Source organism: Lissotriton helveticus, chromosome 2_2, assembly GCF_964261635.1.
Source record: "Lissotriton helveticus chromosome 2_2, aLisHel1.1, whole genome shotgun sequence".
NCBI lineage: Eukaryota > Metazoa > Chordata > Amphibia > Caudata > Salamandridae > Lissotriton > Lissotriton helveticus.
Genome location: NC_136060.1, coordinates 191,161,396 through 191,179,452, shown reverse-complemented (window position 1 = coordinate 191,179,452; position 18,057 = coordinate 191,161,396).

The following is an 18,057-nucleotide window of genomic DNA, read 5'->3' as shown; positions in this document are numbered from 1 at the left end:
AGACTGTCCCGCTACCCCCTTCCCCTAATAGAGACTAGAATTGAGAGGATCATCGTGTCCTGATCTCCTTGTATCGTACCACCTTACTCAAAGAATTGCCTATAAAAAGTGTTAAGCTGATCTTCGTGTGGTGTCCATCTGTGGGGGGGAAGTTACTTGTCTGTACGCACGCTGGAGACGGCCCTCACCGGAGGCCTCTCCCCTTGTGCTCGGCCGACCCTCCAGGTCCCCGTCTAACATTGGTTCATCCTCGTGGGACCTGCTGGCGCTGCCGCGGCCCGTTGTAACCGTCATCCTCGTTGGGACCTGCTGGCGCTGCCGCGGCCCGTTGCCACCTACGACCTCTTCGGGACCTGCTGGCGCTGCCGCGGCCCGTTGCCACCTACGACCTCTTCGGGACCTGCTGGCGCTGCCGCGGTCTGACCCGTCCGAACGCCGAGCTCGAGGATTGTGAGCTACCACCGTTTCACCTCAGTACCTGTAGGTACCAAGACTGTCCAGCTACCCCCTTCCCCTAATAGAGACTAGAATTGAGAGGATCATCGTGTCCTGATCTCCTTGTATCGTACCACCTTACTCAAAGAATTGCCTATAAAAAGTGTTAAGCTGATCTTCGTGTGGTGTCCATCTGTGGGGGGGAAGTTACTTGTCTGTACGCACGCTGGAGACGGCCCTCACCGGAGGCCTCTCCCCTTGTGCTCGGCCGACCCTCCAGGTCCCCGTCTAACAGTGGAACAATGGTGATTGTTGTCAATCCATTCTTCCACTAGTTCCAGGGTCCGGGTCCTCAAAAGTGGGTGTTATTAAAATACGTAGGCCTGTTGGCACTCTCCCGACCTTTATATATTTATTTAAAGTGGTCGCTTCCCACCATTTATTCTGTTCTTTTTTCATGGCCTTCCATAGTTTGTCCAGAACAATTTTTTTATTATTGGGGGGAGTCGTGTTCCCTGCTACCCCCTTCGATGTGTTTGGTGTGTCGTCAGTCTGACATCCATCAAACAGTTTCGTTGCCGCTTCTGAGCGTTTATCATTTCTTGCCGTCGCCATTTCTCTTGCGTGCAATAATCGTATTTTCACTCGATCTTCCTTTACTTGCTTGCAATGCTCATACACGCATTCCTCGTCGTTGGAGTAATCGCGTGCTTGCCTTCAGCTGGAAATTACGATAGAAACGATGATGAGCTATCAGCAGCTTCCTCAGAAGAGTCTGAGTCCGGATACAAACTCAGGCAATAAATGTCTTTCACTCCGTCGCTCGTCGTCTCGCAGCTGCTGTAGTGTTGGCCCAGCGGGCTGGGTAATTTTCATAAAATCAATCCAAAATACGAGCTTGATCGCTCGAAGCGCCTCTCCCAGCCACTTGTTGAGGGCGGTCCGCGACGAGGCAGGCAGCCTCTTCCACATACACCACGGCTTTTCTCCTTTTCCGAAAAGCATCAGTCACGGACACCAAAGAGTTTTATGCAGCAAACCTTAATTTATTTCGCACTCGGGTCTGGCAAGATTTACACTCAACGCGTTTCAGGATCACTCCCTTGTTCACGAGTGCTTGATCCTACGTTGCTTTTCATTTTATTAAACACACGTGACACCCTTTCAACATAGTGGGTGAAGACAGACTAAGCTTATTGTAAATAAACTTTTCAATCTGGTTTAGCGCAAAATTGCGAAAATAAGCATAAATGTGAAAACGCATACATATAAGTGAAAACGCTAATAAAACGTAAGAGAAAGCATTAATATACCTTGTACTACCACAACTTACTAAGATAAGTATTCGTTCGTGCTCATTGTAAACAATAAAGTTGCAGCTTAAAGAAACAGTGTCATACTATGTAACCACTAGCATCGGACCGATCGCTCCTTTGCTTACACACATCTTAGATGCAGAATAACATGTCTTCAAGACCTCAGTGGGTGTATAGATGAATAAACAAAGTTAGATTTAGATGCCCATGTGGGCTGCACACCGCTGTTCTTTATAACACGGATAAAATAGTCTCCGTTATGCTGCTGCCTGCTGATTAAGCCCCAGTGGGCTAATAAATCATCAGCACGCATATATATATATATATAAACATAGTATTAATTAAAAAAAAATACAATATATTTACCATAGGATAGCAAGAGGGTTACATTTACTATTACCACTCCAGTGAGTGTAACAGTAGAAAAAACATTGGATAGCGTAGCAGTAAAAATTACTATTCCCACTCCAGTAAGTGCAACAGTAGGGAAAGCGTTGGATAGCAGGAGGGTAAAAATTACTATTCCCACTCCAGAGAGTGCAACAGTAGGGAAAGTGTTGGATAGCGTAGGGGTAAAAATTACTATTCCCACTCCAGTGAGTGCAACAGTAGGGAAAGCGTTGGATAGCGTAGGGGTAACAATTACTATTTCCACTCCAAAGAGTGCAACAGTAGGGAAAGCGTTGGATAGTGTAGGGGTAAAAATTACTATTCCCACTCCAGAGAGTGCAACAGTAGGGAAAGCGTTGGATAGCGTAGGGGTAAAAATTACTATTCCCACTCCAGAGAGTGCAACAGTAAGGAAAGCGTTGGATAGCGAAGGGGTCAAAATTACTATTACCACTCCAGTGAGTGCAACAGTAGGGAAAGCGTTGGATAGCGTAGGGGTAAAAATTACTATTCCCACTCCAATGAGTGCAACAGTAGGTAAAGCGTTGGATAGCGGGAGGGTAAAAATTACTATGCCAACTCCAGAGAGTGCAACAGTAGGGAAAGCATTGGATAGCGTAGGGGTAAAATTACTATTCGCAATCCAGAGATTGCAACAGTAGGGAAAGTGTTGGATAGCGTAGGTATAACATTTACTATTCCCACTCCAGTGAGTGCAACAGTAGGGAAAGCATTGGATACCGGGAAGGTAAAAATTATTATTCCCACTCCAGAGAGTGCAACAGTAGGGAAAGCGTTGGATAGTGTAGAGGTAAAAATTACTATTCCCACTCCAGAGAGTGCAACAGTAGGGAAAGTGTTGGATAGCGTAGGGGTAAAAATTACTATTCCCACTCCAGTGAGTGCAACAGTAGGGAAAGCGTTGGATAGCGTAGGGGTAAAAATTACTATTCCCACTCCAAAGAGTGCAACAGTAGGGAAAGCGTTGGATAGCGTAGGGGTAAAAATTACTATTCCCACTCCAGTGAGTGCAACAGTAGGGAAAGCGTTGGATAGCAGGAGGGTAAAAATTACTATTCCTACTCCAGTGAGTGCAACAGTAGGGAAAGTAAATACTTCATATATAAATAAAAATAAAATAAATAATAATACCAATTACAAATTAATTAAAATTATTAACACTTTTATATAATATATTAATTAATCAATTAAAATAACAATTAAAAATTATTTATTAAAAATAATTACCTACTAATACAAATTGTTTACCAATTAACAATAAATTAATTACCAATTAAAAAATAATTAAAAAATAGATAAGAAAAGAATTAAAAAATTGAATTACTTACAATTAAATTACTTCCCATCCTATTCCCCTATAAACCCACAACCCACTACAGAAAATAAATTAATACAATTAACATAATTATCAATTAATAAATTAATTAAAATTAATTACCCATTATATTTTAAATAATTACCAATTAATAATTAATTACCAATTAATTCAAAATAAATAAAAATAAATACATTAACATATTTAATTATTTATAATTAAATAACTGCCCACCCTATTCCCCTAAAAACCCACAACCCACTACAGAAAATAAATTACTAAAATTAACATATTTCATATTTATCAATTAATCAATTCATTAAAATTAATTACCAATTATATTTTAATCAATTACCAATTAATAATTAACAATTAATTCAAAATAAATACCAATAAATAAATTAACATATTTAATTAATTATAATTAAATTACTTCCCATCCTATTCCCCTATAAACCCACAACCCGCTACAGAATTATATTATGCAAAAATTAAATACCATAAAAATAATTAATTAATATAAATAATAAAATAAATATACACTTTTCAAACATATACTAACATAAAAAACACTTTAAAAATTTATATTAACTTACCTCAAATTCGATATTTTTGTAGTCTATATTCTGTCCATTCTATATTTTTGTAGTCTATATTCTGTCCATTCTATATTTTTGTTGTCTATATTCTGTCCATTCGATATTATGTCCATTCTATATTTTTGATTCGATATTAATGCTATCCTATTCGATATTTTTGTAGTCTATAATCTGTCCAGTCGTTATTGTGTCCATTCAATTTTTTTTTTATCGATATTAATGCAAATCGATATTAAAAACTCGATATTTTGAGTGTATACCGGTTCACAATAACCAACTGAACTAGGGGTCTACTATCTAAAAAAGCCAGCATGTTCCTTAAGCTGCTACAAATAGAGTTAGAAACACAAAAAAAGAAGTAATGTTAAAGAAGAAAGAAATCATCGAACGAAACTTGGATTCCCATCAATTATCAGTGTGATTAATCTTATCATCTGGTTATCCACCCGTTTGGATGATATGTCCCTTGATCATAGAGACAAACTTCCAGAGAGGGATTCGCTCAATGAAAACAAAATAGGAGCACCATAGAGGAAAGGAACAGATTATACATTCTTTGGGTCCATGACCACATGGGAATTTAAGAGCAGTGCAACAAGCCAATAGTGAGTGATATTAAAATAGAGTCATGAGGAGAGAATACAGAATTTTATTACAGATGTCACCTCACCCTCTAAGCTAAAAACAGAACAGTGCAAAGAGCAGTACTAACAAATAACTGCTAGATATCACGGCCAACATGATTCAGCCAATAGGGTAAGAGTGCCCTAGGCTTTCGTCAGGACCTCTGTACTTAAAATTTGCTACTGCATAAATCATTTTATCAACCAAGTGAAAAAAGAAGAAAAAAGCGAGAAAATTATAATCACACAAAAAGGTTGGAATCAATACAACCTACTTTCACAGATCCTCCGCTTCAAGGGATGCAGATGGCATCTATAAAACATTTCAAACACATTCCTAGTTAGTTCACTTTTACACACTCTGTAATATAGCCAGCAGGGTACTGCAAAACCACCATTAACGTAGCGTGCATCATCGCAGTAAATTATATAAACATGAATTTCTCTCCCGTCTTGACCGGGGACTGGACCTCACCTCACCTGAACCTAGCTCAGGATTACGAAGCCCCACTCTAGAAGAGGAAACACACGGGAGGGACGGAAAGAAAGAGACTGGAGGCTTTCAAATCACCAGTAAATTATGCCCCCTCATCCTTATTCACACACCCAAACTTTCCTCTTTGGTGCTCCTATTTTGCTTTCATTGAGCGAATCCCTCTCTGGAAGTTTGTCTCTATGATCAAAGGACTTGTCATCCACACGGGTGGATAACCAGATGATAAGACTGATCACACTGGTAATTGATGGGAATCCAAGTTCCGCTCAATGATTTCTTTCCTCTTTAACATTACTTCTTTTTTTGCTTTTCTAACTCTGTTTGTAGCAGCTTAAGGCACTTGTTGGCTTTATAGAGAGTAGACCCCCAGTTCAGTTGGTTATTGTGACTATGTAAAGTGGGGAATGGAACTGAGGCTGGTCGTTAAAATATTCCTTTGATCCTATTTTTCCCTGTTGTGTTTATGATGTTTAGAGCAGCTGATGGCTGAGGGTCAGATGTTTAAGATAACTACACTGTGGAGGTAGTTCTTGTTCTCTAACCATGATCACAGGTTAGGTTTTCTTGCAATAATCGGAAGCGTTTTGCTTAGAGTTTCTTCTTACTCCTTTGCTCCTCGTCTTTACAAAGATGGCTGAAATTAGTGGTTTAGCTTATGATGACACAGTCTATCAATTCATTCTCGATAATATGCCGAGCATATTATATTAGATGGACCCCTTGCAATACCCATGGGTGGAGGTGACGAGTGGGGGAAAATAATTATTCTTAAAAAGTCGCATTCACGATCTTTTATACACGGTGCCATCATGGCAGAATATCTAAGGGCAAGTTGTGCACCACCAGGATTGATCGTAACCAATGCCCCTTGTTTGTTTTTACAAGACAAGGTGTTTCTAAAGGATTGGTTCCTGATAGCCTGGCTCTGTACACGTGACTGGCTTATTTTAATTATCAGTAGGGCCAAGAGAGTGGCAGATTCCATCCTAATAGAAATACAGTTGTTGGAATCTCAAATCAAGACCACTATAACAGCAACACTCTTCATAAAACAACAGAAGGAGTCCAATAAGAACAACAAAGAATTCAAGGACTCCGTTTTGCAAACTAAAATTGAGAAGTTCAAGAAAGACCTAGCCAAGTTCAAACATGAGCGAGTGTATCCATACACAAGAGAAAACTATTCTCCGCCAGAATTTAAGAACAATGGCAAGAGATATGGGTCTATCTACTCAGGCTCAAGTTCAGAGGACAGTGCCAGTGACTCTGAGGCACCAGGTACATCTAAATAACAATTCAGAGGGAGAGGTAGATCCAACAGATTCAACAACTATAGAGGTCACCATAACCCGCAATTTCAACAATGGTGGCCACCCACACTCTGGGTATTTCCAACGCACTCATTTCAGCCCCCGATGGCCCCCTTTCCAGGATATCAGCCTGAGTTTAACAACCAGTCTTTTTTAGGGTTTGGCCCACAGAGATTGAGGGGCAGAAGAAGAAACCAACAGGTGCAGGTGCATTGGGACGAGGTAGGTCCACATGGAGGGACTCCGAGTCACACCAGGAGGAATCCTCCACAATCGGGGACCAGCATGGATCCAGCCTTGTAGTAAATCTTAGTGCCAAAATTTTGACCAAAGATGAGGAACTGGTCCTCAATAAGGGACTTGGTTTTGTCACTACCTTCGCGGGCGATTCATTCCAAATTCAGTGTGAGGTGGCCCAGTTCTTTCGGAAACTAAGACTCCACTATTTTTTCAAAGACAAACATGAGTTGGAGACTAACCTTAAAGATATGAATACTGGCCTTAGAAAGAGGTCCACTTTTAATCCTCCCATGCACACTATACCAGCACAGGTATTGACTTTTGAAAAGGCTGTTAGAGAGGACGTACTCAAGTTATGTGAGAACCATCAAAGCTCATATAAAAATCTTCCAGGATGTGAACAACAAGCCCTGCGCACCTTGTCTCAGGACCAGGGAATCACAATCAAACCAGCCGACAAGGGCGGTTCGATTGTGGTTCTAGACACAGTAGACTACAGAACAGAATGCCTCCGCCAGTTGGGCAACAGGAGATCTTATCAGCCACTGTCTGAAGACCCGACTGAGCGACTAAGTAAGATCATTAGTTGTATGGTAGAAGAGGCCTTGAATGAGGGCTGGGTAACTGCCCTTGAAGCACAGTTCCTACAGACGAAACATCCTACAATATCGTATTTTTACATCTTACAGAATGTGCACAAACCCCAAAGACCACCACCAGGGAGGCCTATTATTTCAGGCCAAGGTTCTATTTTAGAACCTATGTCCACCTTCGTTGAATATTTTTCTAAGGCCGATTGTACAGAGGATGCCGACGTATCTACAAGATACGAAAGATGTGTAGCGGATATTGAATACGACACGAAGAGAGCCTTTTTAGTCTCCTTCGATGTCGAATCTCTATATACTGCTATTACACAGGATGAGACATTGGAGACAGTATTATCCTTCCTGTAAGGAGCTGACCTTGATTCCACTACTCCGGTTCACTTCATCATGGCACTAGCTCGTCTGGCCATTAAAGATAATTTTTTTAGGTATTGAGACACTATCTATTTGCAAATCTCTGTGACCAGCATGGGCAGTGTTTTTGCGCCGAGCCTGGTGAATCTGTATGTGCACTCTTTCGAGCAAGAACATGTATTGACCCCTGTCAATCTGATTGTGGAAGCATTATATAGATGATGTGTTGGTGGTGTGGCGAGGAGATCACAACTCTATACTTCGTTTCCACCAGTGGTTAAACACTAGGAACCAATTTTTGAAATTCACGGTGGAGATCAACAAGGAGAGATTGGCCTTCTTAGGTCTATCTATTTCTTCAACACCAGCTGGTCTAGAGATGGAACTATATCGTACGCCGATGGCACGTAACTCTCTATTGCAATATGAGAGTCAACATCCTAAAGTGTTAAGGGACAATTTTCCCTATGGGCAATTTCTTTGAGTGCGAAGAAATTGTTCTACAGAAAGTTCATTCAAATTCCATGCTGAGGGCTTGACAGAGCAATTGCTACCTCGACACTATCCACGTACATTGGAGAAACGCTCACTAAAACGAGCTAGGAATAACCATCGCGCAGCCCTTTTGAAACCCCCGGTTACCAAACCAGCGCTTCATCACTTGACATTTGTGAGCACTTTTTGCTCAAAGGCTAATAACATCCAGAGGGTTATTCGGAGACATTGGCGGATCTTGAATTGTTGTAATGAGAAAATTGCTCCACCTCTGTTTGCTTTTACGTGTGCATGCGCAAGACGTACAATGTAGTGTTTTTTTAATTACAGAAGAACGCGAGGAGCAGGCAGGAGAGCGGTCAGGCAGGGGAAGCGGCAGACACACCGGTAAGTGGCTTCTTTTTTAATTTTTAAAGAATTTGGGAGGGGGACGGAGTGGAGTAACCCACCCAGGGTTACCAGACTTCTGTCTTTGGGTTTATTGGGAGATCCTGTGGCTGCTTCAAACTGGATTTTAGCCTTCAGAGCCCAACTTTAGTCTGACTTTTAGTGACTTGAAATGAAGAGACCTTTGATGAAAGGTTGTCTGTATGGTCCACCTGCCGCCCTACCCTCAAGGATTTCTAAATAGGACACTACTAAAGAAAGGCAAACATGGAGACCAAGTTGATAATATGTGGCTTTAGTGATTCACCCTAACAATGGTTGTGGTTATTACCTGAGGTGGGTACCTACCCCCTCAATTAACACCCCAATTTCTTACAGTAGACTTCAGCAAAACTCTTGATAAAATTCTCTCTGGATGTTTCCAATTTATTGCGCTTTTATTTTGGAGTGGCTTTATATGTCTCCATTGATGCTACTCAACGCTGTTTTATTTGTTCCAGGTGGTTATTATTTTCTGGCCTCTTCAAATGTGAACCTTAGCGTCCTGGATTGCTTAACTGAGAAATATTTACCCACTATCCACTGCCCTGCATGGAAATACTAATTATTTTATTTGCTTTGCACTAATTGTACTTTGCCTGGTGATGTATGATGTGCTATGTTAAACTGAGCTTCTGTCTACATTATCTCTAGTTTTAAGTTACCTGTTGTGGCTGCTTAGGCCTCTTGAAACGAAATTTGATCTTTTGCACTGTTACCTTGCCTACTAAGGTCGCAATGTAACTCGATGCACTGAAGTATACATTTTAAACCTGCACAGTAATACTGCTAGGCATCACACCAATGGGCTAGATTTTTCTATGACGGGGTTTCTATTGAAATTGAGGATATTTGCATTGCTGAATCTGGTGTCCTAGATTTCCTCTCCTTAGTCTGGGTTTAGTCCATCCCTAGGAACTGAAGACTATTATTTGCGCTGTAAGACAGATCTGAGTTTTCGGCACATGGGTAATTGTCCAATTGCAGCACTTGAATTCCTTTTGCCAGAGTTGTGACCCAGGGAAGTTTGGTATCAGAAGTCAAAATGGTCAGCGTTCCCCCAGAGTCCTGCCTCATCTGGTCATCAGGAAAAAAAAGATGCAATGAAATAAAGCAAGTTTAGAAACTGTAAATTGGTCAACATACAATCTGCGATATGAAAGTGTTCTTCAAGCTCCCTACAAAAAAGACAAACAATGTCCAAAGTGAAGTATGGTGTGTGAAGATTTGTAATTTGTAGTGGTATTTGTAGAGCGCAACGGTCGCTCCGAAAGGAGCATCTTGGCCCTGTTTGATGGTAAGCAGTCAGTTACATAAGCAAACATTAAATGGCGGCCATGATATATTCGTCTGGGAGATTAAAAATCCAGGTTTTTAGTAGCTTCCTGAACTGGGTTTCTTGGGTTTGGGACCTGAGATATTTGGGCATAGAGTTCCAGGCTTTAGAGGACAGATAAGTCAAGGTTTTGCCACCTTTGGTTTTGAGGTTAAACCTAGCTACCTTTATTTGATTGTCATTAGAGGATCGTAGAGTTCTAGAAGGGTTGTAGTGGGGATAACGCCTGATGAGATATTTAGGGCCTGTGTTGTTGAATGCCCGAAATGCGACGATTAGAATCTTAAAAAATATTCTTTTATGCAAAGGGAGCCAATGAAGAGTCTTTAAGGCCGCTGATATTGAGGATTTTCTGGGTAGTTTTAAAACTAATCTGGCTGCCGAATGTAGTACACTTTGAAGTTTTTTTAGTGTAGATTTTTTTGCACCTGCCATCAGACCATTGCAGTAGTCGAGGCGGGCGAGGATTAGAGCCACTGCTACAGCCTTTCTTGAGTCAGTGGGTAAAAAGTAAAAAAAAATTTTAAGAGATTTTATGATGCCAAAGCAGTGACCTGCCATATTCCTGACATGTTGGTCGAAGGATAATTCAGTGTCGAACAGGACTCCGAGATTCCTTGCTGTCGCTACGGTCTGGGGGGGAGCAGTGGAGTCCTCTGGCCATCATAGGCTGGGACAGAAATTAAAAATGTTTCCCATTGGGAGGATTTCTGTCTTGCTGGCGTTACATTTCAGGTGGTTTTTATCCATCCAGTGGAAGACGGCCTTCAGACAGTTTTTAAGATTTTGTTCGGCCTTGGTGGAATGTTCATCTAATGGTACAATGAGTTGAGTATCATCGGCATACGAAGTTACGAGTATGCCGAATGATTCAATCAGGGAGATAAGTGGAATCAAATACACATTAAAGAGAAGAGGACTCAAAATGGAACCTTGAGGGACTCCAGATAACAGAAGAGCAAGGAGAGAAGCAACCTGTCTTCTTTATATGCACAGATAGAATTATGTGCAATGTGTCATTATTAAAGACCATTTATATAGTAGTTACTAAAAGGTGTTAATTATTGCACAGTTCCATGGCACTCATTTTATCCACTTAGGAGTAGATAACGTTTTTGTTAGCTTTGCCAGTATCTAAAGTTCTAGGTTCTACATTGCAGATTATAGGTAGAGGTGGGCGGTAGGGGCATACCTACCAAAATTTCTACCAAGTTTGGCACTTGTGACCAGCGAGCTATATAAGACTTTCTGGCCTGAATACATATGTTTAATGCATTATCTTATTGAGATTCAAATGTGTGTGACCTATTTGGCAGAAGGCACAAGAACTATCATAAAAATGTTTCAATGCCTCAGCAGATTTCAAACAATTCAATGCAGCAAGTCAATATTTACTCATGCAAAGGATTATGCCTTTGCAAATTTTTTAATCTTAGAGTTTACCTCCTTCCCAAAATCTAAGTGTTCAATGTTATATAGGAGGTATCAAGAAAAAATTCTAAGCTAAGAAGACGTGTATGAAGAAGCTCACCAGGAATCAGGTGGCAGCTGCAGTACCAGGTCACAGACATGTCTTATATCTCTGACTTGCCACACAGGGTAACAACTGATTAACATCATGCACACATAATGCAAGGCTCTCTGTTCCAGTGAACACAGCAATGGGGTCAGGTAAAGATAATTAGAAATGCATTTACTCTGTCATATTTGTGCTTAAACTCTGTCATATGTGTGCTTTCCACATTATCAAATTATCATGCGACAGGCTTATATCTGGCAATGCAAATGTAGTAACAAACATCAAGTAAGTCAAGTTTACTAACTATGTCTTACCACTTAACAGGTCAGTTGGCTGGTAATTATTAACAGTCAAAAGATGGAGGAGATAGATGTATTAGGGGTGCGAACACCCAGCTTCCCACTGTAAACAAACAATCAAGAAGAGTGTGGTCCCAGAACTGATGTCTTAATCAGACGTTTCTAGGATCTTTTTAAGAGACCCTCATCCAGTGGAATTTACTGGCGGTGTTGCTCGTGTTCGAATTTCCTTAAAATACAGAAGACAAGAGGCGTTTGGCACAACAGGAACAGTTTGCTTAATTGAAAAGTTCAGCCAGGAGAACAGTTACTGGCACAAGGTCTGAGGAATGTCTCAATTTATATCAAGTTTGAGGTTTCTTCATATACAATATTACAACAGCAATAAAAGGTTTCCGGCATACCATATATGGTAAGGAATGTTGGCTGCTGACTGTAGGGCCATAAATTATTGGTCAGTGGTTACTACAGGTGGGTCTTGATCTGCGTGGACACAGTTGGGCCAGTGGTGAATGTGTCCAGATGCCTGGCGTTGGGCGCTCGTCATCACTAAGTGTGCTAGGCCCTGATTGACTTTGTGTTCCTAACTCATGTGGCATCTGACTTTATAGTGTTTTTAGAAGCGTGTACCCCTACTTGACATGTGTGCTTTATTGGGGCAATCTCCTCTAACCATTGTAATATCGCTGAGCCTATCTGTGGAATTGATCATGGGTTTCCTGCTCGAGTGCTTGACTGTCAGCTATGCACCACCCCACCCCCCCCTATGACCCATCAATCAGTAATCCTGAGCCTATGCTGCAGGGCCTGTTTGACCATGTACTTGCTTGCTGAGATAGATGTGAAGTTCAGAATGAGTGATTCTAAAAATATGGATGATAGTTAGTTTTTGTTGACAAAGGCATCGATATCCATTTTAACAGTGGCATGCTTCATCATCAGGTCAACATTCAAGACACCTAGCGTGACTGAGCGGGCTCAACCCCGTTGGGTTGGAAGTATTTCTAAGAAAAATAAGCAGTGGGATCAGTGTGCTGGGGGTTTAACATAACCTCAAATTCCCTGTTAGATGTATTCAGTCCATCAGGAATTAAGGCAAGGTTAAAGCTAAAATATATGTAAATCAGGCACATGTCAATGGTCCCATGCATCTCCAATTGTCCTGTACATTGTGTGTCTATAATAACTATTTGTGACATGACGGTAAGGTCTAAAATAAATTATGTGATTCCTAATGATCTGTACACTGTTAAACCCTGTCTCATATATGTAGTCAGAAATTTGATCATACGTTCATCCATAGTCAAAGAGTATGTATCCACATGTGTCTATTCTTTTAGCTTCAGTCTTTTAACATGCTTGATTCCTGACACCACCAGTGGAGAGGGCAGGGCATACATCCTAGCAGTGTGGACATCCTAGCAGTGTGGCAGAACCCATGAAGATGTCTGTAGAAAGAACTTGTAGGAATCTGTTGAAGATATGATCCCAGGACACGTCTAATTACTTACATGTAGATTTATTGTAGGACACAGCTGAGCGCACACCTCGCCAGCTGACCAGACCATCAACTGACAAGAGTGGAACACTGCAGTACAAGTTTGAACACACATAGGTATTCTGTGAGGCTAAGGAGGTAAGAACACAAAGGAAGGGCTAACGACCACTGTCAGCCATGTTACATGAAGAACTAATTTACAACAGAATCTAGGCTAGCATCAATGCATTGAGGATTTAAAGAGGAGTTGGGACCACCTCCCGGACATATATTTGCAGGAAAATAAGCATGTAAAATTTATGGGGACCTTTAGAAGTTGCTAGACTATGTGATTATTTTGTTTTCCATGTACTGAAGTGTGTTGATACAGCTGAAATGTATTAGAGTAGTTGGATAAACAGATTCCCCACCAACATATCTATGCTAAAGCCAGGCACACAACTACCAACCTCTTTGGAAAACGATTTGATGGGTCATGCATGCTCTCATCACCACTTCATCTCCATCGCCATCAATCTCCTCGTGCCTCCGAGCCCAGAGTTCTCTCACGAAGCTGTTAGCCTAGCATGTTAACTCGGCTCCGCTGGTCGTGTTTCTTCAATGTTACTTTATGAATAAATATTCCTTCGTGTTTACAACATAAACCTTGGTGTTTAGATCTGCCACTATGGAGGCAGAGAGTGAGGAGAAGGGAGTTGAAGGGGAAGGGGAAGAAAGGAGAAAAGGCATAGAAATTGGGTAGAGGAAGAGGAAAAAAATAACAACCTAAGAAAGAGAAAGAAGGAAATAGGCAGGCAAGAATTGACAAAGCCAGTAGGTCATGCCTTTGGGAGATACTTGCTTTGCCAATGGCTTTTATCGATGCTGTATGGCATCCCTGATGCTGTGCAATATGGCTCGAATAGAACAGAAAAAAAGAGCTATGGCTCCTTGGCCATGCCATTTTGTAGGGCTTGCACACCACGCATGAGTGCCCTCACCAAATGGCGCAAATGCTTGTTTTTCCCTTTTTCTTTACTGATTTGAGTTGGATCTGTAATTTATTTTTTAAAGCAGTGAAAACGCATTTTTTTTACAAAGCAGTTGGGGGAAAACCATGTACAGCACGGGTAGGGAAAAGAGAAAAGCATTGGGACAGCCAATAGGTCTCGGGACCTTATAAGTGTTTAGCCATGCAACAGCTGGTGTTGTTGCACCAAGGATATTGTGCTGCATAACTAAATTCTTATAAGGTCCCAAAAGAGATACCTATTGGCTATGCCAATGCTTGTTGTAATAGCAACTCACTACCTCTAAACAAGCAAACTCACGAACCAACTTGTGTCAGACAGAATAAAATAAAATACACAAGTGATGACATAGAAAAAAAGAAAGCAAGAACAATGACATGCATACATTTAAAAGGGTGGTAGCTGCACACAAAGCAATGGGTATGCAACTTGATTAGATGTGTGCAGTCACCTCCACAGATGCAAAACAACAGTTGTAGGACAGAATGCAGAACAATGTCACACATTCACCTCAGTACAGAGATCTGGGCCTAAATCCATCGTTTATTTGCACTCCACACCACCCCAGTTCAGACATGGCCATATGCAAATCAGTCTTGACCCTGTGCCTCATGGGAACAATCCAGCCCGAACTGCCAAGCATTGTCTTTCCTGGACCGGAATCAAGCATCCTAGGACCGGTTTCTGGCTATCAGCCGTCTTCAGCCAGGATAGCTTGACTCCAGTGGTGTGGAGAGCATGGGACTCACGTCTGAGCATACCCATCCCACTCGGGGTGACAAATGCAAAACAACAGTTGATGGACAGAATGCAGAACAATGTCATACATTCACCCCAGTACAGAGATCTGGGCCTAAATCCATCGTTTTTTTGCACTCCACACCACCCCAGTTCAGACATGTCCATATGAAAATCAGCCTTGACCCTGTGCCTCATGGGAACAGTCCAGCCCGAACTGCCAAGCCATGTCTTTCCTGGACCGGAATCAAGCATCCTAGGACCGGTTTCTGGCTATCAGCCGTCTTCGGCCAGGATAGCTTGACTCCAGTGGTGTGGAAAGCATGGGACTCACGTCTGAGCATACCCATCCCACTCGGGGTGAGAAATGCAAAACAACAGTTGATGGACAGAATGCAGAACAATGTCATACATTCACCCCAGTACAGAGATCCGGGCGTAAATCCATCGTTTTTTTGCACTGCACACCACCCCAGTTCAGACATGGCCATATGCAAATCAGCCTTGACCCTGTGCCTCATGGGAACAGTCCAGCCCGAACTGCCAAGCCATGTCTTTCCTGGACCGGAATCAAGCATCCTAGGACCGGTTTCTGGCTATCAGCCATCTTCAGCCAGGATAACTTGACTCCAGTGGTGTGGAGAGCATGGGACTCACGTCTGAGCATACCCATCCCACTCGGGGTGACAAATGCAAAACAACAGTTTATGGACAGAATGCAGAACAATGTCATACATTCACCCCAGTACAGAGATCTTGGCCTAAATCCATCGTTTTTTCGCACTCCACACCACCCCAGTTCAGTCCATCATGATCAGTGCATTCTGTCAATCAATTGTTGTTTTTGCATTTGTCACCCCGAGTGGGATGGGTATGCTCAGACGTGAGTCCCATGCTCTCCACACCACTGGAGTCAAGCTATCCAGGCTGATGACGGCTGATAGCCAGAAACCGGTTCTTGGATGCTTGATTCCGGTCCAGGAAAGACATGGCTTGGCAGTTCGGGCTGGACTGTTCCCATGAGGCACAGGGTCAAGGCTGATTTGCATATGGCCATGTCTGACCTGGGGTGGTGTGGAGTGCAAAACAACGATGGATTTAGGCCCAGATCTCTGTACTGGGGTGAATGTATGACAGTGTTCTACATTCTGTCCATCAATTCTTGTTTTTGCATTTGTCACCCCGAGTGGGATGGGTATTCTCAGACGTGAGTCCCATGCTCTCCACACCACTGGAGTCAAGCTATCCAGGCTGATGACGGCTGATAGCCAGAAACCGGTCCTTGGATGCTTGATTCCGGTCCAGGAAAGACATGGCTTGGCAGTTCGGGCTGGACTGTTCCCATGAGGCACAGGGTCAAGGCTGAGTTGCATATGGCCATGTCTGACCTGGGGTGGTGTGGAGTGCAAAAAAACAATGGATTTAGGCCCAGATCTCTGTACTGGGGTGAATGTATGACATTGTTCTGCATTCTGTCCATCAATTGTTGTTTTTGCATTTGTCACCTCCACAGAAACACAAATCAAAAAGTGTCAATATGCTTCCTTCCCATGCACAACTGGAAACGCGCGCTTCAAGGCGTAAAGTCGTATCATAGGCTCAATGGTTCCCATGTGTATATATATTTTATAATAAAAAAACAATACAATCTATATGCATACCACGCAACTTCAGAGTCTGTCTGCCAATGCAGACGAGTATGATTTGGAAAAAAAGAAGGCAGAGACATACTGTCTGCCCAAATGACAGATACATAAATGCATAGGTAACAAACCAAATGTGTCTTTCAACAACTTTAATATATTCACAGTAAAATTTAAAGAGGCACTAGAGTCAATCAACCACGGCACTAGTTAATAATTAGAGAAAATAACCTCGAAATTACTAAAGGGCAAATATAGTGATAACATACTAACCGCGATTTCTTGGCAGGGTGGAAGAATCTGCCAATCTTTGAAACCTGGGTCATAAAAAAGCCACAGGCGACAAAAACCTTATTGTAACTGTAGGTACCACAACATATTATGAATGAAAAAGAAAAAAAAATGAAGATGCTCAATACACCACCATAAACAAAGTTCTATTGTAACTAAAGGAGGGCATGTGCACTTAGGTAAACAAATGCCGGAGGCAGGAAGTGAGTGCAGGCGGGAGAGGGGGCTACTTCAAGCAAAGAGGATGGGGCGCACTGCTGCAGATCCTGAAGCAGGAAGTGGGCATGTCCAGCTCCATTCACAAGTCACATTCCTGCAGTGGGAGGAAGGAGCGAGGGGCCTCGTGAGCAGACGCAGGGCCTGGAGAGAATACTCCGAGAACCTATAGAGCATAACAGCCACATCCCGACCAAGCATGGCCACGTCAAAATAGAAAGTTCGGGTGCAGGTTAAATATCCCACCTCAGTATTAGGGGGTTCAGAAGCTTTTTTTTTTGTAGTTGTATACAGCGCGAACTCGGACCGAAGATTTACGAGCGCTTTACATAAGCACCAGTTATATCACACAATTATATATCCTTTACTTTTTACTACAGAACCCCCTTAACTCTGTTAAAGGGATTGGCGGGCTAATTAACAGCAAAAAGGAAGGTGTGGCCGCAGGTACAACCTTGCTGGAGTTTTGGGTGGCAGTGGGAGGTCCCCGACGACGTTACTCCACACCCTCGATCTCCACTAAGATCTCATTCGAGTTACCAGAGTGGAGTGACGCACGATAGCGCGTAGGAAGTAAACACGGCAGCTGTGTGAGAAGAAGAAGGAAGGCTAATTGTTGTAGTCAAAGATAACTCCTCCACAAATGATTGTAGTCATCAAATTGAGATCTTTATTATAAGCGTTGGTGTTCCAACTTCAGCTGGCAAGCAACTGCCATAAGGGAACACAGCTATGTCATAGGGCATAGCAATGCTGGAATTCACATGGAATGATATATTTAAAGTGCCACACATAATAATGTACATTGTACTAAATAGAACATATCCTCTTCCCTTCATACATTGTTAAATAATATTATGAATATTCTAATAACATTAA